This window comes from Tyto alba, unplaced genomic scaffold (assembly GCF_018691265.1).
Source record: "Tyto alba isolate M040663 unplaced genomic scaffold, T.alba_DEE_v4.0 Super-Scaffold_1, whole genome shotgun sequence".
Classification (NCBI taxonomy): Eukaryota; Metazoa; Chordata; class Aves; order Strigiformes; family Tytonidae; genus Tyto; species Tyto alba.
The window spans coordinates 12,972,152-12,987,006 of NW_024881261.1; positions in this window are offsets into that span (position 1 = coordinate 12,972,152).

Below are 14,855 nucleotides of genomic sequence, written 5' to 3' on the forward strand. Positions count from 1 at the left end.
AGACCTTCATTTAAAATACATTCCAGTTCAGACAAAAATAAATGCATGGGCCTTTTGTCATTCACTTACCATTTTGTAGGCTTTTCAGGATGTGTCATCATGATTCAGAGGGACACTTGAGGAAGCTTTTCAAGACTCGGGATGATCCAAACAAAATCACCCTAAACTGAAAACTAACCATCCAATGAGATCTTAAACATTAGTATCACATGGGGTTGCATAATAACATAACACAGTTGAAGGTACAAAGATTTGTAGATCAAATACTGGAGAGGGACACAAGAGCTCCTAGTTCATGACCTGGCTATGCTACAGGATCCTGTGTGACCTTAGTCATATAATTTTTCTAAGGCTATGCGTTAATAATTTTTTAAAAATTTAAAACTATAACCCTATTGACATCTTACCTACATCAGGTTATATAAAAACTGTCTGAGCTTGACCATTACAGTCAACTTCCAATCTGCCCCTTCTACAATTACTCCAACTATTACTTCACCTTCCTGCTTTATAGCCATTTCTCCCACTTATTTATTTATAAAGCAATTGATAAAAGAAAACAAAAGACAGCTCATCAAAAGCCAATTCCTGCAGGGGACAGGAAGTTTTAGGAAATTTTCCTGAATAGCTTTATCTGCACCAAAGAAGACTCGAGGAACTCAGCAAGGCATTTAGGTCCTTTAATAAATAAAACTCCATATTAAAGCAGAGACAGACAGCAGTGAGCAGCAGAGCTTCTAGATTTTCAAACCGTTCGCTGTGCTGGTTGCTACTGTAGCAGCAGTATGCAGCATGAAGAAAAAGAACTTATTAAAGGAAGGCTCATGGACACACTAGCATTTCCAGATATGGACTTGTTATGTGGGATGTTAAGTGGTTAAGAGTCTGTTCTCTCTGGGGAAAAACAATGAACAAGCAAACAACCACCCCCACCCCCCCCCAAATCATCAGTAGCAGCAAAAATAATGTATCCAGTGTTGTTTGATCAGAACTGAAGAGACAAAAAAAAAAAAAAAAAACAAACAAAAAACACAAGGGAGCTGGAGAGACCAAAGTGGGGAGTGGGAGCAAGGTGGAAACAGTACGCTGAGTGTGATGATCTTCCAGTTTTCTGTGCTCATTTCATCTCTTTATTTCAGAGAGGTTGTTTTCTCAACAGTCTCCATAGTTTACATGTGAGAAGCTCAAGACAGCCCTTTGCTATCCTGACAGCCTGCTGGTGCATGACTGAGAAGTGACCTATTTGCAAAGCAAGAAGAGACCAGTAAACTGCAAACAAGCAATAGTTGGAGAAGCTGTCATGTTCTCCCTGCTACTGGTCTAAATCATACCCAGTTACCCAATGCAGATAACAGAAAGGCAAACTATCCAAGAAAAGTGAAAAGGCTCCACAACGAATTAAATTATTTGAAGTAAAATATTAGTAGCATTAGTTTTGACTTTGGAAGATAATGAGGAAGTCAAAAGCTTCCTAGGCTAAGAGTTTCACTCTAACATAGGGTATCCTAGAGAATAATTTATTATTGCTTTATTTGATCTATACTATAGCTGAAACACCACTGGTCAGGATCATTCTAAGCTAGTGTGTGAGAAAGTGTATTGGTGACTAGTCCTACTGAGTTGAGTACAAAAGCTGGTGATGTAAAAGGGACTGACCAATATAAGAAGCAGTCTTCAATTATAATTAGCAGCTACAACATTGATTATTCAATAGCGCTAAGCATAATCCCACTGGAAAGAAACCTAAGGGAGAGACTAGAGAATGACATTAAAATATAATTTATCATTTTCTCCTGACCTAGATCATTCTTATTTTCCCTCCTACAGCATTTGTACAATTTTCTCACCTCATAAGTACTGCTAAAAAAACCCAAAACAAAGCAAAACATTAAAAAGAGATAGCACTAAGGAAAGTATTTCTCCCACTACTACTGGATAATTGAAGTCAAACACAGATGAATGGACATACATGAGTTTTATGCCAACTCTCATTTTGCTGTTTCATTATTAATAGTAGGATACTTACTCTAATCACAATAACTACTCTCTAGACAGACTCTACAAAATACAATAAATATAAACCAATCCATTTGCAAAAATTTACTGCTCGAGGTGGATGAATATTCCTAGAGAAAAAATATCTGGCACAGTAATGCATAGAACAAGTGAGACTGATCTCAGCCTCGGCATCTCAAGTCTGAAAAAGCAAGAGTGCTGTCACCAGGCTTGTTCCATGTAAAACTGTGATAAAGATTAATTCTCTAGAATTCTTCCACGCACAGAGTTTGTTTCTAAATCTAACTTTAATACGGAAAAATTTGTGTGGCCTTAGAAAACTGCAGTGGTTCATTAAGTGCTGTAAGGACAGAGCTGTGGAAAGGGGCCCAGATTTAAAAGGATCAGGCCCCAAGAACCTATCTCACAACCTCCTTTGCATCCACCTGAAATGTCAATGCTGTGTTTACTGGTGGGGGCAGGGAGTCCATACTAAATCTAATTAAACTGATGAACAAAAGGACCCTGGAGTGTGCAGAACCATGAATGGAGCCTGCCTTTCAGGCTATTCGCTCTGCATGATTGTGTTTTCCCAAGGCTTTCAGAGAGTTTCTCTTTGGAAACAACGAAAGAGTGAAAAAAGGACTTTTCTTCCTACTGCAAGGTGAGAGAGTTAGATAATGCACCTCATTAATTACAGGGAAATCATCACCACAGCACATGAAGCCAAAGAAGAGGCCAGACTGACTTTTTTTCTTGGTATTATTGTTCAGCCACAGTGACAGGAAAATAAGTAATAAATCAGAATCAGAGTGCACTTGATGGTTTTATTTTGCAACTCATCTTACTATTGTGACAGGCTGACACTAATTAGCACTCAATGCACAGGGGATGGATTGCCATGGCCAATGGATCTCATTAACTGCCGCGAAGTTTTCATGCCAAGACCAAGCATGACAAAGAACAGACCCCAGCAAATCGCCTGTCAGCAGCTGTAAGCATCACCACAGAGCCATGGGTGCATAGATCAAAGGGCACAAAGAGTGTCCACATAGCCAGCTGCCTAGATTTTAATGGATTTATTAATTTATTTTCTCATGAAGGTAGAGAACCTGCTGAAAAGAAAAGCCCAGTGTCTGCTGTTTCTCAGCACTGTTAGAGTGAGACTGCCCATGAAGAGGGAAACTGAGGGCACATCAATGCCTGCGGCACTGCTTTTTCATGAAGCCATGTACCAGCAGATGTGCCATTCCAGGGGTGACCCAGTTTGTGATCACCTTGGGGACAAGGGATGTAAAGACACGTTGGGATCTTTCTTCTTTGCCCAGCTGCCCATTTGCATTAAGCTTGTAAGAAATTGATTCTTTGAGACTTGTCAAACATTTTTGTAATTGCCCGGAAGCTTCATTAATAAAAAAAAAGAAAGACAGGAGGAAAGAAGAGTCAGGAGAGATCTCAAACAACTATATCCACAAGCACTGAGTGACTGCATGAGCCGCCTTCTTTAGGAAATGGGGCTATCAGTCTGTTCTCTCTGGTGAATCCCTTCAGCTGAGCCCATCTCCTGTTCCCATACGCCCACATCCCACAGGCCTAGTCAGAATGGTCCTGGGAACACCACTGAGGGCAGAGGAGTCTACTTCATGGTCAGAACTCTAAAAGTCAAGTGGATCATGGCAATAGCAGAGACTCCTTCAATCTAGACCCTTTTTTGGGTCAACTGAGACCCAGCAGCCACAAAGTTTCCCCCAACAGCCTGTGCTTTACCTAAAACATCAGATAACAAAAGAATCAACAGCATAGGCTCTCAGGTGACCTCATACGAGTGGTGGAGTGTGATTGACTCCCATGTCTGAATTAACAGGGAACCCATTGTGATGGGTTTTCCTCACTTCAGATTGTACTGCCTCTTGGATGCAGGCACAGTGAGCAGCTATATCACAGCTGTTTAGGTGACAATGGGTGAGTGTGTGCCCCCATGATGTAGTGTCAACAGGAGCAGCAAGGCCCTGCTGACTGTACCAGACTTCCCCTAAACCCCCTGTTATGGTAGCGGTTTCCCAGCCCAGGGACTACATGCTTGATGAAACTCCCTTCTCCTACAGCTCTTCTAAGAAGTATGGAGCCAACTGCTTAAAACATGTTTTAGGGAGAAGGAAAAAAGGTCAGCAAATTTGTTACACCTTATCTTGAGCTGGTGTAGATGCTGGCGGGTCCTTTGGCTTATGGCAACTTGCAGGAGGTAAAAATTTGATCAAAAAATAAAACTCCAGGGCTATGAGTGGATCCATTTTCTTAACAGCCTTTCAAAGAATAAAACACTTATTAGCTTAAATGTTTGTGCTGAATTTATGATTATTTTTTTTTAAAGGGTGACTTCTGAACTGAAAGTAGGAATAAACCTTTTTCTTAAAAGAGGATCATTTATTTCATGTAAAAGTCTGTATGTAAAACGGTTGGGTTTTTAACTAAGATTTTTTTTTCCTTTGTTTTCAATTTCAAAAAGTAACAGCAGATAACAACTGGGCATTCAAGTAGCCTCAGTGATCTAATTGCTTTTAGATTTCTCTTCCCCCAAAGATGTGAGTCAAGACACAGAATTTAGACTTCAGGCAGTAAGAAAAGGTCATTAATACTTTTCTTGGTTTTGAGATGAAAATCAGGCACTTTTATTCATATTTTCTTTCAGAGATTCCTTTGGTTATTTTAACCAAGGAGCAAGAGAAATGTCTTCTTAAGTTTATGGTACAGCAGCCAAGAAGGTAGAGGTTTGCTACCTACCCACAACCTTCCAGGCTCAGCTGAATACTTCATCAAACAGAAGACAGTTTCAAGTGTACAGAACTGGAGTATCTTGGACCATGCTGTTTCTGGTCAGATCTGTGTATGTAGCTTATTTATTTATGGCATTTTTAATAGATGGAACATCAATATTTGATGATGTCCTATGAATGATTAAAAATCAAGAAAATCAAGAACATGAAATACAAACATCTATTTTAAGTGATGATGGGGTTGTGATATCCATAAATAAATAATTTGGTGGACAGTTCCAGCTTTCTGAGATTGAGTTAAGTGAACAGGCACTTCAGTGGATTTACAGCATGTTTATAGCCATGTCTGTAGGAGCAGAATCTGACCAAGTGATTTCAAAGTGGAATCTAATGAAGTTATCCCAGATCAGTGTGTGAATTTTTAGCTCCTTAGAAAATGCATTATTTAAATAAATATATATAAAATCTTTGGTTAGAAAGAGACAAACAAATTAAACTTAGAAAAATGTGGCTCTATTTTTGCTTTTTGGCTTCTTTAAGATAAACCATAAAGGCCTAGGTTTACCCCAAAGAAATTTGCTCTAAAAACAGAACTAAAAGCTTTCAAAACCTGTGAAGTAGTATATCTGAAAATAATTTTCTGCAGCTGAAGACTTCTTTACTGTTTATGTTCTCATAATTTAATTGACAGGTAACATTTATTATATTTGCTGTTGTTGTTTAGCTGTTTATTAAACAAAAATTGTTTGTTAGCCAGTAGGAAATACTCATTTTCTTTGCAGCAGTGAACTGAGATAAAGGCCACAATAGCCATGTATCTTATCTGTATATAATAATATCTTAGAAGACTTTATTGCCTAGAATGACAAAAGACAAAATGTGGGGTAACCCTAATATCATAGTTTCACAGATATGGACTGATTCCCAGAGAAATAAATTAATTAAGTGAGTCTGGTAGTGCAATGACTGAATATAGATCTCAAGTATCCTCTGTCTCTAGCAATAAGAAAATTCCTTTGTTCCAGCACAGTTTGAAGAGTATGAAACTCTGTAAAAACCCACCTTCGTTGTGGATAACTGGACACCAAAGAGGTAAAAGTGTGAGAACACAGAGACAGCAGACAGATAACTAGGTTTCAGAGCAACTAAAGTTAAGCCTTCTAGGAGATTTTATGTCAAACCCCACCAAACCACTATGGACAACTCAAGAGAGACTGCAGTCACCTCTAAAGGAAGATTCCATGAGCCAAAATTCAGATTTTGCCTAGCATGGTTTGAATCAGCGCAATCATATTAAGAAATCAAGTATTCATTTTCTAAATCCCAAATTAACTTTTTCCAAATATATTTTTGTGTGTTTGCATATGTTTTTAGTTTAAGAAACAACTATGTTAGTACAATTAGGTATATACATATGTGCATGGCAGTGAATTTAACAAGTGAACCTAACAAGCTAGTTTAAATTTTGTAATTTAGCTGTTCCTTGGCACTAAGTAGGTGTCATCTCTTTCTTGCTTTGTGCTTTGTTAGTACTTTGTGAATATCTTTCTGAAAAGTACCTTAGTCATCTCCTAAAGCCTGTAAGTTGTTAATGAACTATTTGTTTCTGCAGTGAACTTACCTGATTACCTCACATTTTGTGTGTGTGTATGTGCCAGTAGGACATTGCAGATGTGACAGTTTTACCAATATGATAGCTTTTTGTGTGGATAGTTTTATGTATCATTATTTCAGAGCAGATAATACAGGGATGGGGATAAGATAAGAGAGATGACCAAGAGCTGACAGATAACTAACATATGAAGGTTTCTTGACTCCCAGATCACTGCCAGAAGCTTTCCAATAGCTCTATGAGCATGACTGTCACAAGAAGGTCCAAACTAAAGTCCAAGCCTTTAAATGAAGGGACACAAAGCTTGTTAACTATCAGCATCTCTTTTGTCCCATCTGTAGATTGTACATTCCTAAGAGATACAGTGTCATTATTCTTATGTGCAGTATCACCCTCAGTGAGGGATGAGGACCTCACATGACAGATCCAGCATGTACCCTGACATAAAGATGCCCCCTGACACATAGATTTCTATTAAGGACATGAAGCCACTGAAGAATTCTGCAGGCAATATTTCAGGAGTGACAGCAATTAACCAGAATCCATCTAACACAGGGCTATTTTAAAGAACTGCAATTTTAATTAAAAGCTGGAGCACTTCACAGGTTTGCACAATACTCTCCTATCTGGTTCCTCTCTGTGGTGGTTGCAAATTACAGCTACCCCTTCCCTCTATTTTAATTAAATGTTGTTAACATGACATAATCAACTCTGCTTATTTTTGTTTTTTAACAGTCATTAAAGAAACAGAAATCAAGTGCTATTTAGTATTTGCCAGATTCACTGGTGGTTAAATACAATAATGCTCGTTAGATGTCTCAGGGTTAACTTGATTATTTAATTTACCTCCTTTAGAAAATTTCCTTCCATGCTGACAAAAGATCAAATCACAGCAGAAAGGGTCTCTGCTCAACAGGGACAAGAGCATTGTCGATGTGTCAAATGCACTTGTTGGTGGTTTAATCTAAAACATAGCAGTGGCTGGATGAACAGACTGTTCTGGGGACGAGGATGCCAGGACATTGCTTTCCATTCTGCTGAGTTGCTGAGAACTGCACGGCTTCACTCACAGCAGTGTTGGAGAGCTACAGGTCTGCATGGCTGGCATCCTGTCAAACGATCATTCCCGTGCCTCTTCATAACACACCAGTGAGCTTAAAGTTTTGTTTTGTTTTGTTTTTTTAAAAGAGGCTAATTAAATACTGATTCTAAGGTTTGGTGCATTCAATCACTTGTCCAGAAGAGAGCTAATTTACGTGCATATATCCTTAAAAATCTCTGTTGTTTTTTATTCTCCCTCTTTTACTTCCAGATTACTTCCTCTGTGGATTTGTGTAAATCACTCTCCAGGGCCAGGAATACCATCTTTGGTTGACCTGAATTGATCAATGCATTTTAGAGCTCGGAACACCATCATGGTAAAGCAATATTTTCTGCAGTAAGTTAATAGGAAAATGGAAATAACTAATAATAAGAGAGAGGAGGTTTTCATTTCTGAAACAGCTCTTTGCCAACATTACTAGACCCTGGGCTAAATTACTTTTCCTGCCTAGCTAGTAAATCCAGCTTGATTGCATTTACTGAGCTTGGAAGTTTTGTAACTGAAGGTAGGATTTAGCCAGGCAAAAAGGGAAGCTTAAATATACAACCTTACATTTTCATATCTCTTTCCATCCTTGATGTTCTATACTTACAGCTCCTACATCCTTTTGAAAGTGCAGAAGGCTATGTAATGTTCATTATTGTTATTACCCATTTCACATCCCTATTCCACATGCCTTTTACAACATAAGGTACTCCATTCAGCAAGTTACATAAGCATATGCTTAACATTAAGCTTCTTAAGTGCTTTTCTAAATAGAGATAACTGTTAAAGCTGGGTGATGCTTTTATCTAAAATATTTGCTTTAGTGTAGACAGAGGTGGGACAACCTCTGTTCATTTGCTTTAGTGCTTTAGGCCAAAAGTTAAGGCTGGGCATCTACCTCAAACTGATATTTTTGGGGAAAAATTCAGGATAACTGATTAGATTGATTTAAAAAATAATGAAAAAATGCCTCCTCCTTCAGAGACACACACACATACATACAATCACTCATTATTTTAGTTTAAAAAAAAAAAAACACACTAACTCTGGCAATCACTTAAGTAGGAACCTATGGTGACACCAGCTTCTGGAAAAGGCACCTGGATTTGTGCACAGTTACCCTAAATCCTGCCCAGAGAAGCTGGGGATTCCCTTGGGATAGACAGAGGATGATTTGGTTCCTGGCAAAACCAGTCATCCTTTTGGAGTGCTTTCCTGCTGAACAGCGAGCCTCAGCACTCAGCCTGGGGCCTCAGATGCAAGTTACAGTTAGAGAGGCTGAATCCAGCTCTGAATGCATGAATGCTCAAAATCGGTAGCTTCATTTATTTTAAAAATGAAATTCTAAACAATTTCCCCATCCCTCAATTTCTTTTCAGTAAAATGGAGGTTACAGTGTCTCTTATTCAGAAACGTGACATGGAAATAAGCACTTCATAATTTTAACTGCTCCAACACTAAATAAGAAGGAAAAAACCTACCTTCACGTTGGTCTGAAAGGAGAAAAGTTATATTTGTTTGTGCAACATTCAGCCAGTGGTTCCTGATTTACAGTCAAGCACTCAAACTTTTCATATTAGATATGTTTGCACAAGTAAGCTTTTATATACACGCACACACACAAACACAACATCCAGTTAAGAATAGATCCACTTTTATCTCAATTCTTGATGTGCTTAAATTTTAATCATCTCAAATGCTAGCTGTAACAAAGGTCTGGTTTTACTGAAGGTGTATGATTTTTATTTTGACACTCATCAACATCCCAGGGAGACAGTAGACACTGAATTTCTTGGCAGTGAATTCATTAACTAGAGGCTGTGCATTATCAGCCTTCCTCCAGCTCCTCTCTGCTTTGTTTTCTGGGCTCCAGGTACCATAGTTGTTCCTTTTTTCCAAGCTTTTTCAAAACCTCTCAAATTCAAATCTGTTTGGTGATCATGTGCAATTTGCATGTGATTGAGTGGGTCAGGCTTTCAGCAGACTAAAAAAAACGTGGGTCACATCGGCTGGGGACTTAACAAATAAGAATAACAAGGGAAGTCAGTGACAAACAATATTAATAATTCACCTGTCCATCACTCCAACTAACAATTGGAGGAAGATCCTCTCTCCTCTTGATAGATAGGCAGGAGGAAAAGCCCTGTCTGAAATGATTAAAGAAGGCAGTATATAACAAGCTTTCCCCATGCTGAGAGTGCCAAGAAAAAGGCTGGTCACTAATATTTAAACACACATTATCCTTCCATCTTCCTGTCATTTTGTTCTGCAAGCTGTTCAGATTTGTCTGTGACAGTAAGGTGGCTGTGAAAAGGAGATGAGCAAACAGAGAGAAAAATCGGTCTGAGAACAGGATTTAGATTTCAGAATCTGTCCCTGGATTTTTTTGCCCTATTTCCTTTATTCTTTTTCACCTCCCTCCTCTCTTTCAGACCCAACATCCCATTAACTTTCAAATACACCAACACCTGAGCAGAAGAGAAGCAACGCAGGCGAATGGAGAAAATGCTGTTATGTGAAAGAATGCAGAGATTTTTAACATGAGGAGGAAAGCGTAGCCTCAAACTTTTCTAATCCCTCTCAAGGCAATGTTTTCAGCAATGGTGAGATTAGTTATGTCTCCCTGTATACTCTCCCTGATTCACCCTTTCCTCAGCAGGACCAGCCTTCTGAATCCTTCAGGGCTAGGGCACAGAAAACACTTGCCCATTGCTATTGCCCAGTGCTCAAGGACAACTGACTCCAGCTGTCTGGTGACACAGCACATCTTAGATGTAAAGTTAAAGTTCCCTTGGTTCTCATTAGATGTTGCTTCCTTCTCTGCAAAAAGGACACTCAGACCAGTGGTCACCGTATTGGTGCAGGACATGTGTCCCCGGAGGGCCCTGCCCCAGCCCTGCCTGCAGTCCTGCTCATGCCAGACCTTCAGAAGGCTTATCAGAGGAGCAGTTTTCCCCCTGAAGAGATGGAGAAGGGGGGAATCAGGAGACAGAGGCTTTATCGAAAGAGGAGACACTTCAAGATTTATACCAACATGGCGTAATGCCTTGATTTTATTTGCGATGTGAATGATCACCAGGGCACTTGAAAATAACGTGTAATGTATTAGAAATGGCCAAAGAATGGCTTAGTCTCCTTCCACTTGGACATAAACCGAGACCCACAGAAGGTGAAGGAGGTATTTATTCAAACTTTCTTTATAATAGATTTCCTTTAAAGCTTTAACATCAGGCTGGCTATGGAAAAAAGGGTGGAATTTACCCACCAGGTACACCAGGATGGCAAAGCAGTCCTGATTGTTAGTAAAATAGATCTGCATGACTCGTCACTGCTCTCATGTAGTTTAGCTAATCTTTTAATTTCTAACCTTTATTATACTTGACCAGGCACTTCAGGTCTTAAAAAGGCTAACCCTTTACTTGTCCCCAGGATGAGCTGATTCAGGTAGGAGAAACCAAAGGTGGCAAAGAACTAGGTATTCCTGGTTGATTATTTTTTTTTCCTAACCCTTTGTATATTTTGAAAGTGTTAACCCATAGTATTTGGCAGCTTATAACATCTTTTATTTAACATGCTCCAAAGCTCAGACATGTGTGAATTAAGTCATATTTATTTCATCACTAGGAGATAGGGATGTAATCTTCTTTGTAAAATGCCTATAAAAAAACAGAAATGCTAGTGGACTTTTTGAACCCCAAAATCACCATGCTATGGGAAAGCAACTGCTTATAACCCCATCCTTAATTGAAAAAGTGCTTGTGATTCCCTTGATTTACAGAGAAGTATGTACTTAAAAACTTTTCTAAGGTGAAATGAAAGCAGATGAGGCAAAGTCAGAGCTTCCTTCAAGACCTTTTATTCTATATGTACGTAGGGAGGCTTTCAACATTTGTAACAGCTGCCAACCATATCAGCCCCAGTTTGGAAAGATTAACAATAAAATACCTTCGTAATAACAACCAGCAACACAAATCATGTCTGCAAGAATAAAATGGTCTTTTGATTTCACAGTCAGACTGAATACATTGGTTTGGGAAAAATCAATTTTTTTGGAAGCAGATTAAAAATTCTGGAGTTTAGGAAGTTGCTTTGTTTAATGCGAATGTTCTGATCAGAGGAAAAGGAAATTCATTCAGCTGTCCTCAAAATAAATCTAAGAAAAGAAACAAAAATTACCCATGTGTATTGGATTGCCATCAAAATGTGATTTCTACCACATCAAGCCAAGTTAAAGTCTATTTTACTCTATTAATAGCCAGGAGTAATTCTCGTTAAAATCAGAGATTAGGGGTGTCTTATTAGTTGAGTTTTATGTTCGAACTACACTGTAACCATTAAGCTGTCTCTTTATTTTACATTTTAAAGATTTAAATAAGACACACAAAAACAATCTATGTTTTTTACTTTAATGGAGTATCTTAATTGCTCCCCAGGCTTTTCCATATGTGCTATAAATAATCACAAGACACAAACAGAGAACAGAAGAAGCAGCCACATAGATGACACCTTAACCTTCCAGTGACACACACTGCCACTCCTCTGCATTGAACACTTAACAGCATATATTAAATACATAGTGCCTCAGACATAAAATTGTTCAAGTCCAGGGCAAGTTAAAAATTTATTTTTAAAAGGAAGAAAAGCAGATGGTTATCATCCCCATTATGTAATTGAGATCAAAAAGCTGTTAAATGAAACACTTATTAGTCACTTTTTTATTGTTTTTAATCCCAACCCATGGAGCTGGCAAGAAAGCCATGACACATAATAATTCTTGGATGTATCAGAAAAGATCTTGCAGATGACAGCTACTTATACATGTATGGTGGTGGGAAATACATCTCATTACTCCCTGCCACAAAGAAGTAAATCTCTCCCACTGTAGCTGAGAAGAGTATGAACATTGGAGGCTTTCTAAGGAAAATCTGTAGGGAGTGAAAGCTTGCTGCAGTGGTAGATAGAAGGTGGAGAGATTCACATGCTACTGCTCATTCTGGAGCCCTTGTGCCCCAGAGAATAAACATGAATGTCCCTCAGTTGCCAGGCAAAGAGATGAACCTACAAAGTCAGGCCTCATGCATGTCAGTGAATGAAATGTTAGTATCTTTTGCCTATACTTCTCATGAGTTCCCTCAGATCTCCTTTTGCTTTGTTTCTCTAAGGAAGTAACACACAGATCCATGCTGAGGTCTAAAATTGGTGATAAATGTCAGCTCTTCATAAATGTTGGGCTTGATCTCATGAAACAAACTCAATTACTCAAGGGAAAGTGAAGACAAGTTTTTCCTGCAAAGTCTGAGTAGAGTTAGTTAGAAAAGGAGGAAAAAATCCATAAACAAAACCACTTTCCTTAAAGGAATCATCTCCTATTACAAAACACAACAATGCTTTGCAAATTCAACTAGACTTTTCCAGAACTGCATTTTAGATAAGTATGTGCCTGCATGTTTGTGTGTGCGTGTGTGTTGGAGAGGAAAGTAACAACCTCAAGGTGTCCCGCTTCATCAGTTTTGACATTAAATAATCTGATTCCACTATAAAAAAAAGCATTCTGCTGAATTTAATTTTCATCATTGTATTTTACTTTATATGATTAAAAAAGAGAAGGGAGGGCAGAGGCATATCAGCGAAGCTTGTTTGGCTATATAGCATGGAGTTTCTTATAGGGGTTTTTTGCAATTTTATTTTATAAAGGACTTTATTATTTTTTATCCACTAAGGATAGGAAAATATAAAATATAGAAACCTCAGCATCATCACACAAACAGTGAGTTCACCTGAGAGCTGCAAAGCTTGGTGATTTTTAAGAATCTTTCTCATGCTTGAATCTGACAACCTGACTGACATGGAGCTTTGGTGGGACTCTGAGTGGATCTAGTTCCCTGACTCTGCTCAGATTGCAAGAATTGGGACTTTGCAGTCCTTGCAGCCAGCTGCAACAGCCAATCAGGAAGTCTCTAAGCCAAGGGAAATATAACTTTTAATATCAGGGAGCATTTGAGTCAGATTCTATAATCAAATATTATTGTGATGAGAGTCAGAAAAAGTAGATAGGCAGATGAAAAGATAGATCACCGGAGGTACTTCAATACCTTTTTGAAATAACTAAAACAAAGAGATACAGAAAACTTAAATATTACAAAAAGAAAGAATCAAATTTACATCTGTTATGCAACATAATGTGCCTGCTCTTTAACCATGTTATTTCCACGTACACATTGAGCAGATGTAAACCTCCTGGTGTACCAAATCAAGCTTTGTCACTTAAAATAACAAAGACTTGTTAACATGACAGTCTGGGTAGAAGACTCTTTATCTATAAAGCCTGGTAAAAAAACGTAACCTACTAAACCCTCATTAATTTACTTTACTATAATTTTTTAGCACTCACTCAAAAAAAATAAAATAAAAAGAAATAAATGTCAGAGTGACTTTGGATTTGCTTGATTCTATTATGCAGCACTCTGCTACCTCCTCCACTCCTGTGATTTGCCATCAGCTCATCCTCCTCAGGACATGAAAGAGCATTTCCAAGCAGCAGAAACTGCCTTTGATCAGTGGAGTTTGTGTCACTCGACTGTATAGAAAAAGTCAGAAATTCACAAAAGGTCTCTTCCACAACTGCAGATTCTAGTCCTTCTCTGCTGAACTGAGTAAAAATGCCATCGGCCTGCCTAAACTTAGAGTGTTTTTATGTTTCTTTTGTTTTATACATACCTGATAAAACCAGATTTGATTAGTGTTCTCCCAAATGGAAAAAAACATAATTGATCTATCTTAACACTTCTAAAGATTTAGATACAAACCAGAGATAAGTTGTAGGTAGCTTTCCAAAAAGCTCTTACAGGAATTGGTGGAGGATAAAACTGGGCCTGTTGTGTCAGGCTCAAAGTCTGCTCCACCATCTTAAAAAGCTTCAGGGACACAGTCAATACGTGACTTATCTGATTTAACAGGTTAATCACATTGTTATATTTCATTGTGATATTTTTCGTATAATAAAAACCCAGTTTCCTTTTCAAGTTCTTTTTCTCTGGGATGTCTTGCAACCATGATTTCCACAGTTTAATTTTGTGTTGTAAGACAGAATCTAAGGTGGGACAGAAGTTTCTCTTTCTAGATTTTTCTCATCCGAACAGCTACAGGCTATCTTGAGACAACCTGGCCATTTAGCAGCTGCTTGGTACTATCACTTAGATTGAATAGTCTCAGTTCTCTATTTGAAATTCTGTACTACCCATGATCAATACATTTGTGATGCTTTTACTAAAAGGACTCAGTCAAGGAACAATTAGGTCTTAAGAATAAAAGAATCCTTAGATTTGACTGGAAATTTTATGAGGAAATATTTTTCCCATGGAAATAATTGACTCAATAGTTCTACAAA